The sequence below is a fragment of the Triturus cristatus genome, chromosome 7, assembly GCF_964204655.1.
Source record: "Triturus cristatus chromosome 7, aTriCri1.1, whole genome shotgun sequence".
In the NCBI taxonomy this organism is placed as follows: Eukaryota; Metazoa; Chordata; class Amphibia; order Caudata; family Salamandridae; genus Triturus; species Triturus cristatus.
This window is the reverse complement of record NC_140590.1, coordinates 1,613,342,820-1,613,355,501: the sequence shown is the minus strand read 5'-3', so window position 1 is coordinate 1,613,355,501 and position 12,682 is coordinate 1,613,342,820.

Sequence of the window (12,682 nt, the reverse complement as noted above, 5' to 3'; positions counted from 1 at the left end):
TACTACGACAGGTGGGCCAGCTAAAGGGATTTGGGGGGGGTAATAGGTATTGAATATCTAGGGAATCTATGGAGGGGTCAAATACTGATAGATTTTGAGGACTTAAAAGTGGAGTACCAAATGACAGATTCAGAATTTCTGTGATATCTACAGCTAAAACATGCCTTAAGGAGATACATCCCGGACGCAGAGCAATTAGCGGAGTACACTCCAATCGATGACAGAATACTTATAGACCCCATGACAGAGAAAGCCACTTCCTTAGTATATAAAAAGATAATGAACAACTCCCCAGACCCCCTAATGGCTCTCCGAGAAGCTTGGACAATTGACCTAGGGGCACTTGAAGACGATGACTGGACAGAAGAGATACAGAGTCCATGGGAGATAGCAATTAGAGCAAGGTTTCGCCTCATACAACTGCGCATATTACACAGATCCTCCAGGACACTACCGCACCGAATAGGTCGAAGTGACACAGACCAGTGGACAAGGGATTGCGTGGAGGTGGGCACTTTTTTCCATACACTATGGTCATGCCCGCAAATTCAGCAGTACTGGTAAGAAATAAGAGGGGTCATGTCGGAAGTAATGGATCAAGAGGTCACACTGGGGAAAATGCCATATCTTATGTGTGACCAGAGAAGACAAATGGCCAAAATATTCTGGGATATGGCTCATGATCATAGACATAGTAGCCAAAAGAAATATAGCAAGGGCGTGGCGAGTGAATCAACCACTGCGCATAGTGAAGTGGAAGGAGGATTTGAATTGGTGCTGCACTGCTGAAAAGGTGGTGTTCCAGGGCAGGGGGTGCCCGAGGAAGGGAGGCAAATCTGGGGCAAGTGGACACAATACAGAGGGCTCTGAGATAACTCTAGGATTAATTGGCGGGGGAGGAGGGGGTAAACATTTAACACTGTACTACACTGAAATGTACCCAAGAATGATTTCATTGATATATTTCTGTATTGTGACATGGCAAGACTTATAGATGTTAAGGAGGATACCCTTGAGAATCTGTATGGGAAAGATATGTTAATGGACACACTGCCAGGCCTTTTGTTTGTTTACTCAATACAAATATTTTCAACCAAAAATAAAGAGAGAGCAGCTAGTTCCAATCTGTCCCGCCTGGTTTTATTTCTGACTTCTGCTGAACAAAGAATGGACAGAAAATGTTCATACAGCCTTTCTCATTGCCTTCGCTGTGTTCCTACAGGGGTCACTGTAAATTAAGTTGCTGGATCACTCCTTTAAATGCGTTCAGTACAAGCACAATCAACAACACAAACTCACACTCATTAGTTTGGACCACTAGGAGATCTTGTGTTGTTCCCTTTTCTCCTCTCCCCAATGGAACTATATTGGTTCCACAGTGGAGATCCTGAAGGTCCTTGAGGTCTCCCATTTCTGAAGACTCTCCTGTTCTGGGTCTGCTTCCCGTATTATTTTCCAGTAAGTCTACAGTGCCAGATACCCTCATGGGTGACAATTAGCATTCTACAAATCTACTGATTGATTGATTTATCTCTATTTCCTGAATGATGTGGGCAGAGCATCCGGGTCTCTGAATTTCTACAGAAGAGTTACTTACACCTGAGATAGCATGTTTAGCTTAGGGAACTTCCATTAGAGGTCTGCCCCAAGGAATCAAGGGCATCAGCTCAACAGAAACAACATTTTTTTTTTTTTCTTTAAACAAACTTTATTGCCTTTTATGTAGCGGACATCAAACTCCTTTAAGGTAGCAGTATACATTGGCCAGGAGTGGGCAATATGACACATTTGACATGTTGATAGAAACGACATATTAGTTTGTCTCCTAGATATGGGTACCTCTTAAACACCCCTACTTAGATCCCAGGATAGATCCCCTTTACTGCTGAGCCAAACTGGTACTCCCTGTAGGACTGTGGAAGATACCTACCATTGGCTTTCTTCTTCAGAGCTTCCTTAGCTTTCCTATTACAACACATCATCAGCTCTTCAAATGCAAAGATTTGACAGAAATCTCACTTTTCCACACTTATCAGCAACTTTTTCAGGTTGAGACTTCTCTATGGCTCGCCCAAGAAGCCCGTCTCTCAGAGACCTTTCAGCATCCTCTCCAAGCACGTACTTTTCAGCAGCTCCTAAACACACATGCTTAATCTTAGTAGCTCATTCGATTCCTGACTTCAAATTAATTCTTCCAATACAAGGCCTCTCAGTTGCTCTTATCAGGCACAGATTTCCTAAAAATGTTTCCAAATAGAGGGTTTTCAGCAGCTCCTCTCGAAACAGATTTTCCAAGCAGTACCTCTTTCCACCAAAGACTAGTCATCTGCTTTCCTGCGCGAAGATTGCTTACTAGCCTTTGCCCCTTACATTTCTCCCTAGATTCTCTGCTATTTTTTGATCTGATACACATGGGCTTTGCTCATCTAGTCTAAGCCTTGCAGTGTCGGACTCATCGGCACACCGAGGCACTGCAGGAGACATGGGGACTCATTGTTTTGTTATTATGTTATGTTATGCAGATTTATAGAGCACACTATCACCGGGGTGGAGGGGTATCCTGGTGCTGAGCAGGTATTAGTCTAGGCACACCTAGGGCCTAGTGAGACCACTCGAAAAGCCAGGGTTTCAGCTTCTTGCAGAATTCAAGAAGTGAGGAGGAGGCTCTGATGTGTCGTTTCATGCTTTAGGAGCAATGTATGGAGGGTCAGTCTGGCGTATAAGGCAATCGGGCAGTGACTGCTTTGATAGGTCAGTGTGTGGGCCATTTTGTTGGCTGTTGTGGGCCTGTTTTGTTGTCTGCTGGGCTGGTGTTTACTCTTGACTTTCCTGATATTCAAGTAAACATTGGCTGCAGCAAGCTCAACCCCATGCAGTCTTTCATACTTTGCAAAACCCTTAAACAGCATTGCTTTACAAGTTCAACATTTGCAAACATGGGCCACTTTTTATGCTATATAATTAATTATTGAAGGGCACTTTTATTATGGTGCCCTGGCCTATTTTTGGTCCCAGTCTGACTTTGGATGTGGGAAAAGGCTTGAATTCCAGATCTGGTTTTCTGGATGCCTGGGATTTGTGCAAATAGGAGTCTAGAGGAGCGGACATGTCTGGAAGGTTTGTGAAAGCAGATGCGATTGTTGAGGTATGCTGGGCCAGTGTTATGTAGTGCCTTGAAAGTATGGATGAGGAGTTTGAATTGTGCTCGTTTGTGAATGAGGAACCTGTGGAGCTCCGAGTGTGGTACGCAGCGGTTTCTTTATGAGGGCGTCGGGGTGTTGCCCCCATGTCCCCCGGGCCCCATATTGAATTATTAATTTTCCATTTATTAGCCACATCAGGCCCAGGCGGACTTCGCTGTTTCGTATTGTAGAGTCAGGTGAGGGTGGGCGGAGTCAGACGTGAGTGAGTGCTGGAGCTTGAAGGGTGGTTGTTGAGGGAGTTGAACGACCTGGGACCCCTTAGGGGGGAAGTGCGCTTGTCGGGTTGGACAGGTGCTTTGCTCTGCCCAGCCCGACATGTGTACTTGAACCCTCGCCAACCTACAATAAGAGCCCGACAAGTCTCCAGAGAAGCGCTGGCAGCTCCCGACCGAGCCAATCTTCGTGCTGCTCTCCTGTTGTTTACGTCAGTGGAGCAGGGCAAGGATTGGCTCAGGAGTCGCGGAAGGGTGGGGCTGCAGCAGGGACGAGTTGGAGAACAGTGAAGAGAATAGTGAAAGCCGTGACTGGACTGGACAGCGAGTTTGCCTGTTCGTTTTTGTTTTTAAACGTGCCATCCTAGTGCCTCAGTCTGGGTAGCCTCGGCCCTGCTTAAACACATTGACCCACATTGTCGGCTACAACATGGTGCATGGTTTGCCACGCAGCGCTTCCTAGCGGCGCAAACTAGTTTTGTTCCTTGTCGGGCTCTAGCGGCCAATATGGCACCAGCCCACAAGGCCCCCCTGTGGGGGCGGCCTCTGCTAGTGGCAGGCTTCTATCTTCACTGCGCCCTCTCTTCAGTTTATTCAGTGGAGTCATTTCAACACATTACATTGATAGTTGAAGTGGTTTCACACGCATGTTCATGCCTAAAAACACAGGAAATTACATCAAGTATCAGCTACTAAATTTCTTTTTTTTGAAAACTCAATCTCGCTGTCTGATAAGGACAAGTGGCAATTAAAAGCATCAAAATCTAAAACTCTACTCACTTTCAAAGATCAGCATTGAGATGGATTAAGTACAACAAAAATGTAGCAAAGCAGGCCATAATTCTGCAGCAGCAAAATACGATCAACCATTGCCGCCCAGTCCCTCGGTACAGACCCCTAGTTGGGGGTATTTGAGCTGGGTGAGCACCTGCCGCAGGTACATCGGCGGGGGTGGTTCGGCCAAGCAGCGGCACCTAGGTTCTTTGTTTGTTTGGGTATGTTGGGAGGAGGGTGGTAGTGGGAAGGGGTTGAAATGAGTATTATATTGATCTGCACTTAGCAGGAATGGTACAAGCTGCAGGGGGTAATGGTTTGGTTGCCTCCCTCGCTTATAATTATTGCCATCGCTGGAACAGTTGAAGCCCACAGATGGGGAAGCTGGACATTATGAATCCAATATCAGATCACTGACTTTTAAGAAATGTGTCCAGTATGATAAATTAGTGCAAAGATGTAAGTGTAATCTTCATGTGATGCTCAATAAAAAAAACATTGCCGCCCAGTAGCGGCTCGTATAGGGCGTGCTGCAGTGCGATGGGGTGGGGCGGGGGTTTGGGGGGGTAGCAAACACGGACATTCGACGGAACAGAGGAATGTAATAATTACTTTCCTCCGTTCTGTCCTATGTCTGTGTTTGCTACCCCCCCCCACCCTGCCCCTCCCATGCCCCGCCCCACTCCCCCACAGCATGCCCTATACGAGCCGCTACTGTTGCCGCCCTTAATTCATAGCTCTCAAGCGGCCCCATGTCATGAGGCTGACCTCTAGCCAGTCCTGGTCACTGAACACACCTACAATGTGGAAGACGAAACTACAAGTCCCTGCTTCCCTTCTGTTAGTGGTGGAAATGGAGCTGTCACAAACATGACAGGGAAGTTGATAGGTCGGCATTGTGATGCTCTTACATTTATTGAAACTGTATGAGTTGAATAGCAATAGCAGTGCTTTTCATAAGGCTTGGTGTTCCCAAATATCTCTCTATCAGCAGATTTTCAGTCCAATGCATTCTGGGAGATGAAGTCCTCGCTTTATTTAATTAGAATAGATGTTGCTCCCTAGTTTCGCATTCACCATTTCTTTCAGTTAATACCATGTACTCTCCCAGCAGGCTCTAGACCAGTGATACTCAAAGTACAGCCCGGGGGCCGCATGTGGCCCTCCTGACCTTTACATGCGGCCCCTGGGCAGCAGCAGCACAAGGCTGCTGTTTACTGGACTCAGCACTAACATGAAGGAAAATGTTAAATATACAGCAAGAACGTTTTTTAAAGGTTAATTGCAGTTAGGGAACGGCTGTAAGTAGGCCCTTAACTTTAGGAACACCTTCATTTTTAAAGACAGCAAATGTGTAAAAATATGATAGTCTTTTCAAAATTTAAAAAGTGTACTTAATTGACCTGTAGAACTATTTCACCTTATTAAATCAAATTATAGCAGTGCATTCAGAATTATTTTTCTTAAAGTGATGTTTATTAAACATGAATTAAAAAAGGTTCATGCTTCCCATCCCCACAATGCCATTAGTGATTACATCCAAGTACAGGAGATGGTTTTGAACAGCACGCATCCTTAAGTCATGTATTTCAAGTTCCTCTTATATGATAATGAAGAAAAAAGAGGGAAATTAAAATAAAGCAATTGCATAGGGTCACACAATTTGGTCAAGTGGAGAAGCCGAGATTCATCCCAGGTTTTCTGGTTTTACATTGCGCAATTTCGTCCAGCCGCTAAATATACATCGTTTGCTTCCCCTACACTGACTTTACACACCCCGCTGGCATCAGTGCGGCCCTCAGCCACACCAGCGACCAAACTTTGCAGCCCCCGGGAAATTGCTTGTGAGTACCCATGCTCTAGACCCTATGCTTGCTGCCTGGCAGGCCTGCGATGCAGCACATGTTATCCTTCTAACACAGCATGGCTGAAAGCGGGAGCTGGTAAAGATAAGCCGGTTCATTGATATTTTGAGACATGACATGCAGTATGTTATTGTTACTGGCCTTTCCAGTGCTTATAATATCATATTGAATTTTATTGAAACCCCTGATCTCTGCACAGCTTCCGCGACTAGGTGAAAATGAAATGCTTTTCTTCAGACTAGGAGCACTGCCATGATATGTTCAGGCCAGAGGTCATGCATCATTTTCTGGTGAAAAAATATACGTATGTGTGATTTTGAAACTTGAAAAATCTGACCTTTTTTGGTCACAGAATGTTGTTAAGAATATTATATCTGTCAGTCTGTGTTTCAAAAATAGTAGTTGCTCTTAGCGCCTTTTGTAGATTGACACATAGCTGAGAGAAGAAGTGTGTGGCTTCCATGACATATGACACTATCCTTGTTACTCATTTATCTTAAACAGCTAACACCCATTTACAAAACCAATCGTATTGACCGGTTGCAGGTGTATGTCAGTGGTTGTGTTATATATCTGGATGCTATTATATCTCATGGAGAAACCAAAATATCGATCAGGTAGCCCACTATGGGAATCACAGAAATGTATTTTACCTGTTCCTTCTTAGAGAGCCCCCACTTTATCATCCCACTTAAAGACGTGTCTGCACATATTTCTATATGACTGATTGCAGTCAACAGCTGTGGGTGCTTCCCGAAGCATGGTTACAGCATTTTCTTCCAAAGTTGATACTGCATCCAATGCAAGACACTGGGCAAGGGAAGCACACACTCTAAAGGTCTAAAGTTGTCATGGTGTACAATTCGCACAATACAGTAACCATTTAACATAGTAATGCAGTAAGATATGGGGCAGTTTTTAACGTGTTTAATATTTCAAGACTATGCATTCCCACTGCTTTCTAAGCCTTACTTTATCATATGTATTTGCTTTAAAATGCACCATTTGCCGATCTTTTTCACTTTTTAAATCGAGAGGAGGCCCTACCCCAGACCCACCTTGGACCCCATGTTTGTCCATTAGGCTTGCTTGCTTACATAAAATTCATACCCAGCTGTTACGCCTCACCACTTCCAAATATCACCAGCTGCCACTGAGTGCTGCATGGGAGGTTGAAAGTCATTCTGCCTTCCAAGTTCTGAAAGGTCTGCAGCCTTTTGGTGAGTTTTTTGTTGATCCAGGATTGAGGGTGTTCCCATAGCCCAGCGTACTTGTGCCCAGGGCGTGCGGGCCGGTCTTGCTAATGCTCATCGGGAGCTATTTCAAAATCTTCCTCAGCATCTTCAGGGTATGGAAGCAGGAGGCGGTGGTGGCATTGACTTCAGCAGTCATGTAAAGTTTGCTGTTGATTATGATCCTGTGGTTCTTGGCGTAGATAGTGGGTGTGGGTGGCAGTTCAAGCTCTGTTGGACACCAGGTGTAGTCCCGTGGTAATGAGCCATTCCCAAAGATAGTGATGTTGGTCTTGTCGGTGTTCAATTTTTGACAGTTGGTCTTCACCCAGGGGGTGATTTCATTCATGCAGGCATTGAATTTTATCCCGGTACTTGGAGTCTTGTCCATGAGGGAGAGAATGAGTTATGTGTCATGAGCATAGGAGCGGGCATTGATATCGTGAGAGCGGGTAATGCTGGTTGTAGGGATAGAGGGATCAGGTATTTGTTGAAGAGGATTGGGCTCAAGGAGGATCTTTGTGGAACTACACAGATGAGGTCTTGGGCATCTGAGGTGCACGGTGCCAGGCTGACTGACTGAGACTGTCCAGTCAGGAAGGAGCAGATCCGTGGAAGTGCGTGTGCTTGAATTCCAATGTCTTGTAGGCATTGGATGAGGATGGGACGGGAGACTGTCATATCCTGCAGAGAGGTCTTGGATAATGAGGCCCGTCGTTTCTCCTCTGTCCAGAGTCATGTGGATGTCATCTGTGGTGGCAATGAGGACCGTTTTCATGCCTTGGTAGGGTCTGAAACCAGACTGGGTGGTGTTCACTAGTTGGTGGTCATTGAGGTCTTTGGTGAGGTGTCTGTTAATGATTTTCTCTAAGACCTTGACCGGGAGTAGTAGCAGGGAGAGTGGTCTGTAGTTGGCAAGCATTGATGGGTCTGCAGAGAATAGCATCTGTTACCACGCATGCTAACACAACGTGTGACTTAACAACGCAGTCAATACCACGACTATGTTATTACCACAAGTTGCATTACAACGCAAGTCATTACAACGACTTGCTTTAGGGAAGCGCTGGCTTTGGAATAGTTTAAATTACTATTGCAACTCCAGTTGGTGTATCAGTAGGGAAAGTGTTGGACTTAGAATTCTACACCCGTCCAACACCGTATTTCCTAATGCAAGTCATTGTAATGACTTGCGTTCTAATGGAACTTGTGGAAACGTCGCAGTTGTGGTACTGACTGCATTGTAAAGGCACTACGTTGTAATGCCTGCGTTGTGATAGATGCTTCCCATCCACAGAGGGTATCTTCCGCAATCAGAGGACAGTTGCATGGTTCAAAACACCGGGGAAGGTCATGGAGGTGGTGGAGGCATTTAGAATGGGTGTGAGCATGGTACTGATGGCTTGAGGTCCTCTTGAGTAGGCGTGGAGGGGGAAGGGGTCCGATGGATCCCTAAGTGGATGAATTTCAAAATGGCAGCAGTTTTTCTTTGGTGATGATAGGCCATGTGGTTAGCACTGGTTCTTTGGATAAGATCAGGAGGCATTTGGCTAGGTCTACCGGGTCCGGTTGCGGGTTGGTGTGGCTGTAAATGGTGGTAATTATGATGCTGAAGAATTGAGAGTAATTGTTGTAAAAGTCCTGCAAACTGCTGCTCAAGTTGGAAGTGGCCGATGGTGAGGTGAAATATTTCACAAAAGTGAAGATTTCTTTGCTTCTGTTGGTGCAGGCATCGATGGGGTCCGACAGAGCGATGCGTTTGGTGGTCCATGTCATTTGGTGGTGGCATCTTAGGGCAGATTTATCCATTCTGGATTGTTCTGGCTCATTCTCCATTTGCCCTCCAGTTGTTTGCAGTGGCATTTCATCAGTCCTCTATGTACCACTGGCCTGGGGTTTGAATCTTGTTGCATTGCTGTGTTTTAGGGGGCCAGGAAGTTAGCACAGGAGGTGGTCCAATTGTTGAAATTTGTTCTGGCTTTAGGGAGGCTGTTACTGTGTTTGGGGCAGTAGGTGTTGAGAGCGGTGTTCCAGAACTTGCCAGTGATGCTGTTCCAGTTTCAGTAGGCTGGTCTGGCGGTGGTGTGTGTGCGTTGGACCAGGTTGCAAATGCTGAACTTGACAGGGGCGTGGTCTGTCCAAGGGACTGGTGTGGGCTCATCAACTCAGATGTTTATAAAGTTGGTAAAAATAGAGTCCAGGAGGTGTACAGCAACATGGGTAGGTTCCTTTACTCGTTAAATAATAAATAAATAAATCCGTATTTGTAAAGCACAAACTTCTCACCCTTGCGGGTCTCAAGGCTCTGGGAGCCGTTGTGAAAATTAAGTGAGCTATTGCCCAGAGTCACATGGTGCTGAGCTGAGCTTCCGCCGGAGCCGTGGATCAAACCATGATCCCTGTGCTGCAAAGTCAGCTGCCCTGGCCACTGTACCACAACTCTCCACTCATTGGATGCAGCCCAGGGTTACTAGGTCTTTAATGAGTGCTCTTGAGCTGGGGTTGGCATGGTCTTCCAGGTGGAAGTTAAGGTCTCCGAGTAAGATGCAATTGCTAGCTTAGAGGGCGAGTGTTGCGAAGAAGTCTGTGATGGTGTCAGTGATGTTTGCGCGCTGTCATGGTGGACTTTAGATGAGACTGCCGCTTAGGGTGATGTTGGATGTGATGTGGAGCTTGAACGACAGGTGTTACATATTGGAGGATGATGTGTCTGTGGTTATGGTGCAGCTGATGGAGTTCTTGTGAATGATGGTGGTTTAGCCACCAGGCTTGTGAAGTCTGTCTTGCCTGTCAATCTTGTACCCAGGGGGGTGGCTGTGGTGGTGACAGATGCTGATGCAGGATTCAGCCAGGTTTCTATGAGGAAAAGTATGTCATGGGCAGCAGGTCCCAGATCTCTGTGGTGTGTTTGGTGTGTGAGCAGATTTTGAAGAGCATGCATGCTAGTGTGGAGTGTTGTAGGAATGTGTGAGTGTGAGAGAGTAGGGTGCGGAGGGCTGTTGGTGCAGTGAGTGTTGGGTGTGGGTAAGTGAATGAAAACTTACAGGAAGCTCAGGAGAATTCTCCCTCTGTGTTGTGTGGTGCAGTGAGGCAGCAGATTGTTGAGGGCGTAGGACCAGACGCTGGGTGAGGTCTAAGCTTGGACAGCTCAGACAGCTTTGTGGAGGCTATTGCTGTGTTCAGGTCAGTGGGAGTTGTAAGCAGTCTTCCAGTTCTTGTCAGTGATGCTGTTTCAGTGGGTGCATATCCATTGGATTGGAATGGGAATACTGAACTTGACAAGTGCGTGGTCTATCCAGGGGACTGGTGTGGGCTCGTTGACTTGGATGTTGCTGAAGTTGATTAAAATGTGGTATAAGAGGTATATGGCGACGTGAATGTGTCATTTACTCATTGGGTGAGGCTCAGGCTTCCAATGTCTTCAATGAGTGCTCTTGAGTTGGGTTTGGCGTGGTCTTCCAGGTGGAAGTTCAGGTCTCTCAGTAGGAGGTAATTGCTAGCATTGAGGGCGAGTGATGCAACACAGTCAGTGATAGTGTCTGTGAAATTTGGATGCGGTCCTGGTGGTCTGTAGATGAGAGTGAGAGATGAGAGTGCCGCTTAGGATGAAGTTGGCTGTGACATGGAGCTTGAACAACAGGTGTTCCATGTTGGTGGATGATATGTCCGTGGATGTGGTGCAGCTGATGGTGTCCTTCTGGATGATGGTGATTCCACCTCCGTGCTTGTGAATTCTGTCTTGCCTGGCAATCTGTTAGCTGGGAGGATGGCTGTGGTGATGCCAGGTGCCGATTCAGGGTTCAGCCACATTTCAGTTAGGAAAAATAGGCCAGGGGCATTGTCGTGCAGCAGGTCCCAGATCTCTGTGGTGTGTTTAGTGAGTGAAAGGGTTTTGAGGAGTATGCACGTGAATGTGGAATGTTGTAAGTCCGTGTGAGTGAGTGGAATGCTGCGTGTTGTTGGTGCAGTAAGTGCTGGGTCTGGGTATGTGAATGAAAACTTGCAGGACGTGCAGGAGAATGCTCCCTCTGTGTCCTGTGGCGCGGTGAGGCAGCAGCGTGTGGAGCAGCAGCCTGGGTTGAGGGTGCGCAAGGTCACTGCATGGTAGCGGCATGAGGGTGGAGGATCAGGGTTCCTGCTGCACGCATCCATGCTGTAGCAGCCATTTAACAATTCCTGGAAGAGGAGACGAGTGATGTAATTTTCTGTGCAGATGGATTATGGGAAATCTAGTTATGCAGATGGATGATGGGAAATCCAGTGATGTCTCTTCCTATGTAGATGGATGATGATGGAAAACCTAATGATGTCACTTCCTGTGCTGATGGATGATGAAAATGACTCCACTTGCTTGGCTTCTTCTTTTAAAGACAGTTTTGGTGGGAAACCAGTGTTGTCACTTCCTGTGCAAATGGAGGCTAGGAAATCCAGTGATGTCCCTTCCTATGCAGATGGATGATGGAAAATCCAAATATGCCACTTCCCGTGCAGATAGATGATGGAAATGACTCCTCTTGCTTGGCTTCTTCTTTTAAAGACAGTTTTGGAGGGAAAACCAGTGATGTCACTTCCTTTGCCAATGGATGCTGGGAAATCCAGGTATGTCGCTTCCTGTGCAGATGGATGGTGAGAAATCCAGTGATGTCACTTCCTGTGCAGACGGATGATGATGATGGAAAATGATTGGGAGTTGGATGGTAACAAGACATCTGCCAAAAAATCAGCAAAGAGTTTGAGGAACTGATGTGGTTCCATCACATGTGCCTCCACTGAGTCTTTTATCAGACACAAACCCAAGGGTGGTCAGCTACCATCAATCAGTGTCTGAAATGGTATGTGAAAGTAGGCCTTTCCGATACCATGTCCCCTATTTTTCCCTTCTACAGCATGGCCATCTCGGACAGGATTAAGCAATCAATGTCCCCAAGAACTGGAGGAAAACTGTGTCAGGAACATTGATTTAACAATACATAAAAAATACCCTGCTCCCCCTTTTGGGGTGTGTCTTTTAAACAAGTGAAAATGACATATAGTCCACATTATGGCCAAAGCATGGTAGGTTGGCCAGTTTTGTTTATTTTTGTTGAAAGTGCTTCTGCCATTGTGTTGAAGACTCCTTCTGTGAAAAAACCTGTGCCAGTAAATTCAATAACAATATTGTGTCAGTGTTCTCGCTCATTAAAAACCCTTTCCTACAATTCTGGATATATATCCTTTACATTGCACCAGTTGAGGTCAGTCTTGTCTTTTCAGACAGACGGGTTGTCGATATTTACAGCTGTATCCCCGTTGAGCAGCATCTCTGGGGTTCTCAGTGCTACTCTGAGCTGGAGTTGGCCAACCCCTGATCTGGTGGGAACGTCATTCATGCCTAAATCTGGGTCATGAACAGGCTC